This window comes from Capricornis sumatraensis, chromosome 2 (assembly GCF_032405125.1).
Source record: "Capricornis sumatraensis isolate serow.1 chromosome 2, serow.2, whole genome shotgun sequence".
In the NCBI taxonomy this organism is placed as follows: domain Eukaryota; kingdom Metazoa; phylum Chordata; class Mammalia; order Artiodactyla; family Bovidae; genus Capricornis; species Capricornis sumatraensis.
In genome coordinates, this window is record NC_091070.1 from 94,940,691 (window position 1) to 94,954,486 (window position 13,796).

Genomic DNA, 13,796 nt, shown 5'->3' on the forward strand with positions numbered 1-13,796 from the left:
TTTCCTATAGGTAGGTATCTACATGGCTTGCTTGTTCATTGCACTAAAGTTTTTGTCCAAAGCACACAGATAAGAACTATCCCGTGTCTATACCATAAACACCTAAAAAGCAAGACAAACTTATTTTAGACATTGGACAATAAGCAGAAAAGTTACTGAAAGTAGGAAATAATAAGGATGAGCTTTATGAAGGCACTGGCTTTCTGCTGAGTTTGAATAAAATTATATGAGCTTTATGAATGCATTGGCTGTTTGGGGTTAATTTCTAGAACCTGGAAGAGGCAGAAAAAGCCCAAACTAAAACAAAAATCTTGCTAAGTTGAAGAGACTAGGATAAGAACACTAGAAGACAGAGGTAACTGGAATTTGTGGGGAAGAATACCAGAAAGGAGAGAGCTAAGCAGAGAAAATCCTCCCCAAATCTGTATAAGGTTCCCCTTTCTGTCTTTGGATGAACACTAATTTGTGTATGCACAGAGTTAAATTCTATAAGACTGTGCAAAGAACAGCTGCTGGAGAGCTCTAAACGAAATAATTCCCATAGTTCACACATAGCTGGGAGGCATTTGAGTTTCTACCAGCCAGAGTGGAGAGAACATATTGAAAACTGATGACCTTCAGTAGAGACCCTAGACAATACCCAAAAATTGCAGAATATATATTCTTGTCAAGTGCACATGGAAACACTCTTAGATGATATGCTGGGCTATAACAAGACTAAATAAATTTAAAAGGACAGCAATCACATGGATATATGCTCTGACGTAATGAAACTAAAGGATAAATCAGTAACAAAAAGATATCTGAAAAACCTAATATTTGTTGATTAAGCAACAAACATGTAAATATTCCGAGTCAAAGAATAAATCATAAAAGAAATTAGAAAAATTTAATAAAATGAAATAAAAGTAAAACAGAAGAAAATTTGTGGGATGCAGCTGAATCAATGCTTAGAGAGAAATGTATGCCTATATATTCTCACAGTTTTTAAAAAGAGAAAAGCCTAAAATCAATTATCTAAGATTTCACCTTAAGAACAATGGTGGGGGGGAGAGCAAATTAAACCCAAAGTAATGAGTAGAAAGAAAATAATAAAAATGAGAATGGAAATCAATGAGATAGAGAATGATAAAACAGTAGAAATTTTAAATAAAAGCAATAAACCTGAATGAATTGACTCTTGGAAAATATAGTTTAAAAAAAAAACAACCAGGGTTTATCTCAGAAATGTAAGATTGGTTTATCACTAGAAGATCAGGCAATATAAGTCACAGTATAGACACAGAAAAAAATTAAAAAACAATGCAAGTATTTTTTTGAGCTAGAGAAAGTATTTGAGAAAATGTAACATCTATCTCTCAGAACACTAGAAATTAAAGGGAACATCTTTAACATGTCAGGGTAATCTGCAACAAATAAATGAACACGCAAAACCTTTCAATTAGTTCCCTATTCAGTGATATGAGACTGAGTGCTTTTCTCAAGACTGGGATAATCTCATCAATTCTCTTTAATAGTCTATTGAAGATTCTAGTAAATACAACAAGATGATAAAAGAAATACAGACTGAAAAGGAAGAAGTAAAACTGGTTTTATTCTCAGATGATATTATTACATACATAGAAAATCATAACAAATACTCAAAAAATTTTCCAGAATTAGCAAATTTAGGAAAAACTGTAATAAGTAAGACCCAACTGCAATTATATTTAATAATACAAGCAGTTTACAAATAAAAATTTTAAATGCCATATGTGATAATATCAACAACACAAAATACTTAGGGATAAATTTAACAAAATATGTGTAAGACCAGGATACAGAGAACTATAAAACACTTTTGAGAGTAATTAAAGAATTCCTAAGTAAATAGATAATTCATGTTTACAGACTAGAAGATTCAATATTTTTAAAATGTCAATTATCCCCAAACTGACCAGAAAGTCAATGTAATTCCATTCAAAATCTCAGCATTTTTTTCTTTAGAAACTAATATGATTTTAAAATGTATATGAATGTAACATACCCAGAATATCCAGAGGAAATCTGACATGGAAGAACATTATACAACTTATTTCAAGACTTGCCACAAAAATAGCAACTTTCTCTGTAAAAGGGCAGAGAGTAAATACTTAAGGCTTTGTGCACCATATACAACTCTTTCAAGATATAAAAGCCATTTCTAGCCCATAGGCTGTACGAAACACAATATGGGCTGGATTAAACTTAGAGACTATAATTGGCTATATGACAAAACAGTGTGGAAATGATGTAAGGATAGATATACATGCCAATGGAATATAATAGAGTCTAGAAATAGCCCCACGCATATATGGTTTACTGATTTTTGGAAACAGAGCCCAAGTAACACACTGAGGACGACGTTCAGCTGCACTGTCCAAGAAGACAGAGTTGGAGCTGGAGATATAATTTAGAGGCAGGAGTCTGCATCTCATGGTTTTATAAGCCTTCAGCAAGAAGAATAATCAATCATTTTTCATTCAAGCGTTCAACCTTCCTCAGTTCAGTTCAGTTCAGTTCATTTCAGTCGCTCAGTCGCGTCTGACTCTTTGTGACCCCATGAATTCTTGCTGCTGCTCGACCCCGACTCTTAACTGTTCCCAAATCCCTTATTGGTTGCTTGGTTGTTTACTGCTATTCAACCAACACAGAACACAGAAAAGTAACTATAGCATGGTTTTGCAGCTTCTGAGAACACTCCTAATGAAATCCTAATTCCTACCATGCCAAGAAACCTGCTGCCCTTTCTCAGCATTTAAGAAGGCTCCTTTACAACTGGACCACTCCACACCTTCATCCACTCCACTAAGTCACACATCCCCAATCCCATCTTCTCTGGCAGTGGAGCCTAATCTCTTCCACAGGCCAAGATTTCATGAACAAAGACCTGTTCACTCTCTGGAAGAAAAAAAAAAAAAAAGCCCAGGTCCAGGTCTCAAAGACACAAAGTCCTACTAATAAGTAGAAGGAAACATGTGTTTTCCCCAGTGACAAGACTACTTCCAAGAAAATAAGACCTAGCTAATTTTTGTGCATTATTTTATTGATTTTTTTCAGAAAATCAATTGCCTTATTGTCAGAATAAATAAGAAAATTAAAACATCTCATAATCTCACCCCTTGAAAATTAATGAATTAATATATTTATTATACACAGAACTAGAACTAATAGGTAAAGCAGAAATTGAAAAAAAAAAAACACATAAGATGCCAGCACATAAATGGGTAAAAGTTGTGACAGCTAATTCACAAAAGAGGAGCTAAAATTGATAAACAGCTTTACTCTTTCTTAAAGCCTCAAATGCAGATTCCTACAACAGTGTTGTTCTATTTTCACCTATTAAGTTAGTGACAAACAAAAATATTGGCGATAGCCAGTCTTTGTCCGATGCAGGATACAGCATGCTTGGGGCTGGTGCACGGGGATGACCCAGAGGGATGTTGTGGGGAGGGAGGTGGGAGGGGGGTTCATGTTTGGGAACGCATGTACACCCGTGGTGGATTCATGTCAATGTATGGCAAAACCAATACAGTATTGTAAAGTAAAATAAAGTAAAAATAAAAATTAAAAAAAATATATTGGCGATAAAAATACAGTTGCAGATTCCAACATTTCTCTCTCAACAACTGATGAAACAATTAGACAAAAAATCAACAAGGATATAGGAAAACTCAACACCGCCACCAACCACGAAAACCTAATCAACACTTAGACAACATTCCAGCCAACAGTAATAGAATGCACCTTTCTTCCAAGCACCTATGGAACACACATAACGAGTGACAATTATCCAGGTCATAAAAAGCTTCAGCAGATTTAAAGTAATTAAACCATGTACTGTGTGTTCTCTGACCACAGTGGAATCAAACTTGAAATCAATAACTAAAAAAAAAAAAAAACAGGAAAAAGAAATCTCTAAACACTGAAAACTACACAACACACTTCCAAACAATCCATGGGTCCAAAAGGAAGTCTCAGAAAAGTGTTTAAACACATTGAACTGAATAAAAATGAGATATCAATGTTTTTATGACAGAGCTAAAGCAGTATGGACAGAGAAATTTATAGCACTAAATTCCTACGTTAGTAAAGATTAAAAGTCTCAAATTAATTCTGTAAGAGCCACTCAAAGAATGAGAAAAAGGAGAGCAAATACATCCAAAGCCAGCAGAAGGAAGGAAATAATACAGGTAAGAACAGAGGCCACTGACACAGAGCAGAAAAGAGTAGAGAAACATCAATGAGATAAAGAGCTGGTTCTTCGAATAGATCAATTAAAATCTCAAATCTCGGGTAAGACTAAATCACTAATATCAGAAATAAAGCAAGAGATAGCACTGCAGACCTTGCAGGCATGAAAGAAGATAATAAAATATACTATAAACAATTTTATATATGTAAATTAGACAACTTAGATGAAATGAACCAATTCTCAAAAGCACAAACTATTCCAACTTATCCAATCTGATCTGAACCAGACCCACAACTATTAAAGAAGTTATAAATCTTTCCCCAAAAAAGAAATATCCAGGCCTTGATTAAGTGTTTAAGAAGAATTAATACAAATTCTGTTTACTTTTTTTTCCAGAAAATAGAAGAGAAGGAATATTTCCTGACTTATTCTATCAAACCAAGAATTCCAAAATCAGACTAAGACAACACAAAGAAAGAAAACAAAGCTATAGACCAATATCTCCCAAGAAAATGGATGCAAAAATTAACAAAATGTTAGCAAAGTGAATTAATCGATACATTAAATAATTATACATCTAGATCATGCAGGGTTTATTCCAGCGATGCAAGTCTAGTTCAGTATCTGGAAATCAATCAGTGTAATACACCATATTAACAAACTAAAGAAGAAAAATCACACAACCATATCAAAGACAGAAAGAAAAACCTTTTGACAAAATCCAATACAGATTTGTTATTTATTAAAATCTTCCAGAAAATTAGGGATCGATCTTCATCTATCTATTCTATCTATAAATCCTTTTTCTCAACTTGATCAAGAATATCTATGAAAACAAAACATAAGACCTATAGCTAACATCATATTTAATAATAAAAGACTGAATGTTTTTCCCATAAGACTGAAAACAAAACAAAGATGTCCACTTCCACCATGGTTATTCAACATAGTACTGGAAGTTTTAGCCAGCACAATAACACAGGAAAAGAAAAGAAAAGGCACGTAAGCAGAATAAAACTATTACTCTTTGCAAATGATATACATAATACCAATGAACAGGAAACAAGTTAAACATACAAAAATCAATTACATTTTACACATACTACCAGTGAACATGTAGATAGTAAAATTTTAAAACACAATACCATTTATAGTCATTTAAAATAATAATAACTAGGTATGAATTTTCCAAGGAAATGGCAACCCACTCCAGTGTTCTTGCCTGGAGAGTCCCACAGATAGAGGAGCCTGGTGGGCTACAGTCCATAGGGTCACAAAGAGTCAGACATGACTGAGTGACCTAACACGTAGCACATGAAACTTCCCGAACATGTACAAGACTTCTATTTTGAAAAACTACGAAACAATGATGAGAAAAAGACAAATATCTAAATAAATGCAAAGGCATGCTTTGTTTATGGATTTAAAGACTCAATGTGGTAAAGATATCAATTCTTCTTAATATACAAGTTTAATGCAATTCTTATGAAGATTTTGTAAATAAAGGATTATTTTATTTTTTATTGTATGTATGTTTTATTCTATTCAGGATTATTCTAAAATTTTTAAAGGACTAAATAACTAAAATGATTCTAAGAAAGAATAAAGTAGAAGGAATTCTGATCTGGGGTGACGTCAGCCTGTAATGGCCTGGAGTGGGGTTTGGGTTCCCAGCCAGGGACTGAGGTTGTGTGGTGGTGGTGAAAGCACCAGATCCTAGCCACTAGACCAGTGGTCAGTGACAAGGGCGCTGGCCCTTGGACTTTGCAGAAGAGAATTTCCGCAAAGAAGGAAAGCAGTGAAGCAAGTAAAGTATTTATTAGGAGGAAAAAGAGTACAGTCCGTGTGGATAGACAGATGGGCAGACTCAGAGGGAAAGTTTCTGAGTTTCCTCCTCATAGCGGTTTGAATTACTTTTATGGGGCATTTCTTCCATGTTTCCTTTGGCCAATCATTTCGATTTGCCTTGTTCACAGTCCATATTTGATCTCAGGATCCTCCTACGTGTATGCGTGAACCTCTTAGCCAAGATGGATTTTACCGAAGAGTCTGGGTAGCCTAGCATTAGTTAGCATCACTTCCCTTTGAACTCCAAGGAGCCTTTCTGCACTTGTGTGGTCGAGGAAGTCTCCTGACTCCTGCATGCATGCTAAGTTGCTTTAGTTGTGTCAGACTCTTTACAACCGTGTGGACTGTAGCCCACCAGGCTTCTCTGTCCATGGGACTCTCCAGGCAAGAATGCTAGAATGGGTTGCCATGCCCTTCTCCAGGGAAATCTCCCCTACCCAGGGATTGAAACCACGTCTCATGTCTCCTGTACTGGCAGGCAGGTTCTTTACCACTAGCGCCGCCTAGGAAGCCCCTCCTGACTTCCAGAACAAGAAATATGTGATCTGGGAAGGGCCCAGCCTCCTCCCATAACTGTCCCACTATTCTCTCTCAGCGTTTCGGTCCACAGGGAACGAATCTCCCATCGCTTTACCCTGAAGGGGCCCATCTGCCTCCTGCCTCAATTCTACCTGATTTCCAGACTTACAGTGTAGTTACAGGACTCAAGACTGGTGGTCAGTCAGTGGAACAGAGTAGGCAACTGAGAAATCGTCTGACACAAGTAAAGACAACTGATTTTGATGAAGGCGAGAAGCAACTCAATGGAGAAAGAAGTTTTTCAAAAAATCATATCCAAACAACTAGATATGCATAACAAAAATAAACCTCAATCCAAGTGTCACTTCTTACACAAAAACTAACTCAAAATTGGCTATAGACTGAAATGTTTAATATAAAACAATAACACTTTCAGAAAGCACACACACACACATACACACATAGGAGAAAAACCTTTGGGACCTGGGATTTGATGATTAGATCTTAGATTCTTAGATCTAACACCAAAAACATGATTCATAAAAAAAAAAAATTAACTCAATAAATTAGACATTATCAAAATTAAAAACATTTTTTTTGTGAAAGACCCTGTTAAGACAATGAGAAGGTAAGCTCCAAACTTGGAGAAAACATTTGCAAACCACTTATCTGACAAGGACTCATACCTAGAATATATAAAGAACTCCCCAATTCAAGATTTGTTATAAATCAATTCAATTAGAAAATGGGCAAGACATGAAGAGACGTTACATAGAAGAGAATAAACAGATGGCAAACTGTTATATAAATGAGCCAAAAACGGCCTTTGTGTTTTGGCCCCTAGGTCGCTTACTTCTCCACTGCAGGCTGAAATGCATTAACCTAAAAGCCTGCTGGCACCAAAAGCAAATTTTTACACATCTAGCTGTTTTAAAGATAGCCCAACTAAGCAGATTTTTGACATTTAAGGCTTGTCTGCTTTACATTCTCTGAAAAAAACTCATTCCATATCTGCTGACTATTGATAAGCTAGAGCTTTATCGTTATAAAACCCCAAGTTAGTATGGCCCTTAGGAGGGCTGTGACCTAGAGACCCCCTGCTGCGCGGCTAAATGCCCTAACCTAAACAGATAAACTTCCTCTCTCATCCCCCTTTCCCTTGACCTCCCCAGTCTCAAGAAGCCCTCAAGCCATGGCTTCTGAGCAGACTCCTACTCGGAGAGGCCTTCCCTGTCCGAGGGCAGGTTGGCCTTCCCTTGGCAACCCTGTCCAAGCACCACCCAGTAAGGTCTGTCGTGTGTTACTAGATCTTCTGGCCCTGTCTTTTTCCCTGACCTGTCCAAACGTCCTCAAACCCCAGACACCAATAAACACATGGAAAGGTGTTCTGCAGCACTAGCCTTTGAAGGTGAAAGTAAAAGCGTTAGTCGCTCAGTCCTGTCTGACTCTCTGTGCGAACCCAAGGACTGTAGCCCACCAGACTCCTCTGTCCATGGGATTCTCCAGGCAAGAATACTGAAGTGGGTAGCCATTCCCTTCTCCAGGGGATCTTCCCGACCCAGGGACCAAACCTGGGTCTCCCGCATTGCAGGCAGATTCTTTGCTGTCTGAGCCACGAGGGAAGCCTTAAACTTTAGGGAATGCAAATTAACACTACAATGAAATATATATATATCTATTAGAATAGTTGAAATTTAAAATAATAACAATCTTAAATGCTGGTGAGAATGCAGAGAAGCTGGATCTCTTATTATTACTGGTAAAAATGTAAAATGTACAACCACTGTGGAAAGCAGTGCGGCACACACATACCTAATGACCCGAGAAATGACGGTCTTAGACTTTTATCCCAGAGAAGTGAAGGTATGTCCACATAAAACCATGCACATGATTGTTTATAGAAGCTTTATTTGCAAAAACCCAAACTAACAACTAAAATGTCCCTTAATAGGTAAGTGGTTAAACTGTGGTTTATCCATACCAGGCAATGCTATACAGCAATAAAAGAAACGCTACATGCAACAACTTGGATGTTTCTAAAAGGCATTATGCTGAGTGCAAAAGCTCAATTTCAAAAGGGCAAATACTGTATAATTCCATTGAAATAACATTCCCAAATGACAAAAGTATATGCCGTGGACGGATGGTTACCGTGGTTCAGCGATCGTAGAGAAGAAGGATGTGGTTGTGACTGTAAAGGGACAGCATTAGAGACACGGCTTGTGATGGAATAGTTCTGAATTTGACTTCAAGCATGGTTATATAAATACACATGACATATAACGATACACGCACTGTGCCAGTGTCAAAAGCATAGTGCTGATATTGTATTGTTGTTATGTAAGATACGGAGAGGGTTCATTTCAACTGGCACAGTGGAATTTCTTCTAAACAACTCCACTTGGCCAATTTGGCATTCCTCCTATAAGCAAGCAGACTGATGCCCGCTGAGAAATTGTCGCTCCCCACCGTAGCCTGCTCTCCAGAACTCTGAGTGCTAATGCTCCCACCAACTGAGCTGTCTGTTTAACGAGAGTGAGTTGTATTTGTTCTCAAGCCTGTTGGGACCACTTGAACTTTTTTTTTCTAATTACTTAATTAAACTAAACATAATAAAAACCAATTAAATAGGAGTGGGATAAGTAAGAGAGTGGCTGTTTCAGTGAAAACAAAATTGAAGGCTTTGGAAAGACTCAAAAAAGAGCCAAATTAGGGATGCTGAATTAGGCATGGGTGAGCCAACTGTATAAGATTCAGAGGGGTAAGAATCTTAAAAATTCAGAAGGATGCTGCATTTGGGTGGCCTCACGAAGATCTCTAGTCTGCTCTCTTTTATAGGATCCTACAGGGGAAATTTCAGATGATGCCTTGAGAGCAATGCTTATGTAGGAAAGACAACACAAACGTCCAAACAGGGGACACATACACCATAATCTTGGCTCTACATCAGAAGGTAAGAAATGTAATAGATTTGGATATCAGTTCAGTTCAGTCGCTCAGTCATGTCCGACTCTTTGTGAGCCCATGAATCGCAGCACACCAGGCCTCCCTGTCTATCACCAACTCCCAGAGCTTACTCAAACTCATGTCCATCATGTTGGTGATGCCATCCAACCATCTCATCCTCTGTCATCCCCTTCTCCTCCTGCCTTCAAATTTTCCCAGCATCAGGGTCTTTTCCAATGAGTCGGTTCTTTGCATCAGATGGCCAAAGTACTGGAGTTTCAGCTTCAGCATCAGTCCTTCCAATGAATATTCAGGACTGATTTCCTTTAGGATTGACTGGTTGGATCTCCTTGCTGTCAGAGGGATTCTCAAGAGTCTTCTCCAACACCACAGTTTAAAAGCATCAATTCTTTGGCGCTCAGCTTTCTTTATAGTCCAAATCTCACATCCATACATGGCTACTGGAAAAACCATCTAGCTAGCTATTCGGACCTTTGTTGGTAAAGTAATGTCTCTGCTTTTTAATATGCTGTCTAGTTTGGTCATAGTTTTTCTTCCAAGGAACAAGTGTCTTTTGATTTCATGGCTGCAGTCACCATCTGCAGTGATTTTGGAGCCCAAAGAAATTGGATATAGATATAGGTAAAGTTCCAGATAGGAAAAGGAGTACGTCAAGGCTGTATATTGTCACCCTGCTTATTTAACTTATATGCAGAGTACATCATGAGAAATGCTGGGCTGGAAGAAGCACAAGCTGGAATCAAGATTGCCAGGAGAAATATCAATAACCTCAGCTATGCAGATGACACCACCCTTATGGCAGAAAGTGAAGAGGAACTAAAAAGCCTCTTGATGAAAGTGAAAGAGGAGAGTGAAAAAGTTGGCTTAAAGCTCAACATTCAGAAAATAAAGATCATGGCATCTGGTCCCATCATTTCATGGGAAATAGATGGGGAAACAGTGGAAACAGTGTCAGACTTTATTTTGGGGGCTCTAAAATCACTGCCGATGGTGACTGCAGCCATGAAATTAAAAGACGCTTACTCCTTGTAAGAAAAGTTATGACCAACCTAGATAGCATATTGAAAACCAGAGACATTACTTTGCCAACAAAGGTCCGTCTAGTCAAGGCTATGGTTTTTCCAGTGGTCATGTATGGATGTGAGAGTTGGACTGTGAAGAAAGCTGAGCACCGAAGAACTGATGCTTTTGAACTGTGGTGTTGGAGAAGACTCTTGAGAGTCCCTTGGACTGCAAGGAGATCCAACCAGTCCATTCTGAAGATCAGCCCTGGGATTTCTTTGGAGGGAATGATGCCAAAGCTGAAACTCCAATACTTTGGCCACCTCATGTGAAAATACTCAGATGCTGGGAGGGATTGGGGGCAGGAGGAGAAGGGGACGACAGAAGATGAGATGACTGGATGGCATCACTGACTCAATGGACGCAAGTCTGAGTGAACTCTGGGAGTTGGTGATGGACAGGGAGGCCTGACGTGCTGTGATTCATAGGGTTGCAAAGAGTCAGACACGACTGAGCGACTGAACTGAACTGAACTGATAGGCAAAGTAAAATGCCTCCTGTGTGTTTGTATCATCCTTGACTCTCCATTTATCTACTACTTCCTGTCACTTCTAATAAGGTTCCTCTTGTACTGCCATACACACATTTGACAATTAAGAATCACCCCAGAAGTCTACTCTCTCATCCATTTGTCCCACTTTGTGGAAATTTTTTCTAAGAAAATAATTCAAAAATCTAGACAAAGAGATATGTGCAGAGAAGGAATACTGTTGTAGTAAAAACTTGGTTTATGAGTCGCCTAATTCCACTGTCCTTATTTTCTTTGAGGAGTTTATACCCCATCTGCACTGTGTACAGTTTTGGTGCTGCTTTGCGTCTAGGAATTCAGGCTTCATTTCCCCTAGGTCTGTGCATGTGACCCAGGCTTGGTCAATCACATTCTCTCTCTCTCTCTCTCTAGTGGAATAGCTCAAGCAGAGGAAACTACAGATAACATTTATTCACTCTAACAGCAAAATTATAACCAGATCATCTATTAGTTCCCACCATCCTGATCACCAGAATTTCCCCAGCTCTCAGCTTTTTTGTTCACATGTTTCTTCAACCTCCTTGTGAACTTTGTGAGCTCCTCTATACCCTTCAAAGAAATTCCTTTTGTGCCTAAGTTATCCAGAATTGGTTGTGTTGCCAACAAAGAGCCCTAACAGACTTGATTTATTAAGTAGAAAAATATAAGAATCATCTAAATGATCTAAATTGGAAATAATTATATATATCTCATATATATAATATAAATAATATATATTTAAAATAATATAATAATTTAAGAAATAATATATATTATTGAAACATATAAATAAATCATATATATCATAAATAAATAAATATATCATTTATCCACTCAAGGAAATATTATGCTGCACTAAAAATGTCAGTTACTAGGATATATCATACAATAGTGATGTCTATAATACAATATCCATGTGTAAAAAAAGTCAGGGGGCAAAATCTTACATGTAGTATAATTACAACTATGTAAAATAGTCACAGAAGAACTTCAACATAATAATATGGTTGGGATTATGTTTGGGGGTTTTTTTTTCAAACTTTTACATGTTACTAATTGAACTGTCTTCTTTTCAAAAAATAGAAAAGCTAAGGTTTATGTTCGTTGGGTTTTTTAAATAGGAAAAGAAACAGATGCAAACACTTTGGCCCTTGATTGTTGTCACTGTCTATCTTTCCAATGGGGCTTGAGTGCTCCCATTGGCTCATTACCTAACTGTCTTTTGCCGTATTAATGGATATCGCTCCTCAGATTCTTGAGTACTTAGGATTATCTGGGCACCAAACTGGAGCTTTACATCATCTCTAATCCTTAGAACAATTCTGTGAGGTCAATAATCTTGCTCCCAATTTTCAGGAAAACAAATGGAAGCTGAGAGATTGTAGCAGCTGAAGTCTCCATGGTAAGTGGCAGAGACAGAATTCGATTAGTACCATGTATCACATGTGTCCTATAGCACAATTTTACGTATATATGAAAGAAGGTGTTGAAACGGAATTTTCATCCAGACTCTAATATTCAATAGGTATGATATTTCCAAGTGAGGAATGACTGTAGACTTTCAGCGTAAATTCTTGAGAACCATTTCCCAGACCCCTCACCCACTTAGATGACATAAAAGGGTAGAAAAACTAGAGGCAGGAGAATCCTGTGAGTGGGTTCATTTGGGAGAGAGCTGTGCTGGAAGTTCCATTTCCTCTCCCACCAAGTTGGAGCGTTTCTTTCATAGAGCTACTCAGATGCAACCCCTACATGTGGGAGCTCAGCTGAGGAACGGGGCTCCATTTCCTGCCAGGAAATCAACACAAGGGGAGACGGGCTGGCCAGTGCACTTCCGGGGCTGTCTGGGCCAGGGATGCTGACTGCTTCCTCGAGACAAAATAAGGTGCAAGGCACCCAGCAGCAAGTAGCTGGATGGAACTCCTAGCGACTGCAGAAGAGTCAAAAGGCACCACCAAAGGAGGCTTATAGGGGAGTCAGCAAGGGCTTCGAGGGAAGGAGAGCCCAGTAGGAAACTTCTGAAAAGTACACGAAAGAAAGAGCCATGAGTAAAAGAGGCAGCTATAAGTAGCCACCTGACCTAGGGAATCCACGTGCCACACACAAGACAGCATCTCTCAGCTCCCTTAGCGTCCTCCTCCCCATGGGATCCTGGAGGGGCTAGACATGGGGCAGCTGGGGGTGGGGGGGCAGGAGCAAGAGAAGAGCAAAGTAAAGGAGACAGAGGTCTCCAGTGAAGCCCATCTCCCACAGCATGCTCCCTGTTGGCTTCAAAGAAGGAAGATTTACAGCCAAATCCAGCTCCAGGTTGTATCTTGAAATGAGCTTTCAAATCACTGCTTTGTTGTTCAGATGCGAAGTCGTGTCTGATTCTCTGGGACTCCGTGGACTGCAGCACGCCAGGCTTCCCTGTCCTTCACTATCTCTTGAGTTTGCTCAAATTCATGTCCATTAAATCAGTGACGCTATCTAACCATCTCATCCTCTATATATTACTGCGATTACTCCATTAGGAACACATTTTTCAACTAATAGTGACTGTCATACTGTTACACTGTGTACAAGCCCCTGCATCCCCCCTTTAATTGGGGTAAAGTTCTTTTATGTTCATTTCCGCTGTACAGTGAGTCAGCTATATGTATACCTATATCCCCGCCCTCTTGAACTTCCCTTCCACCC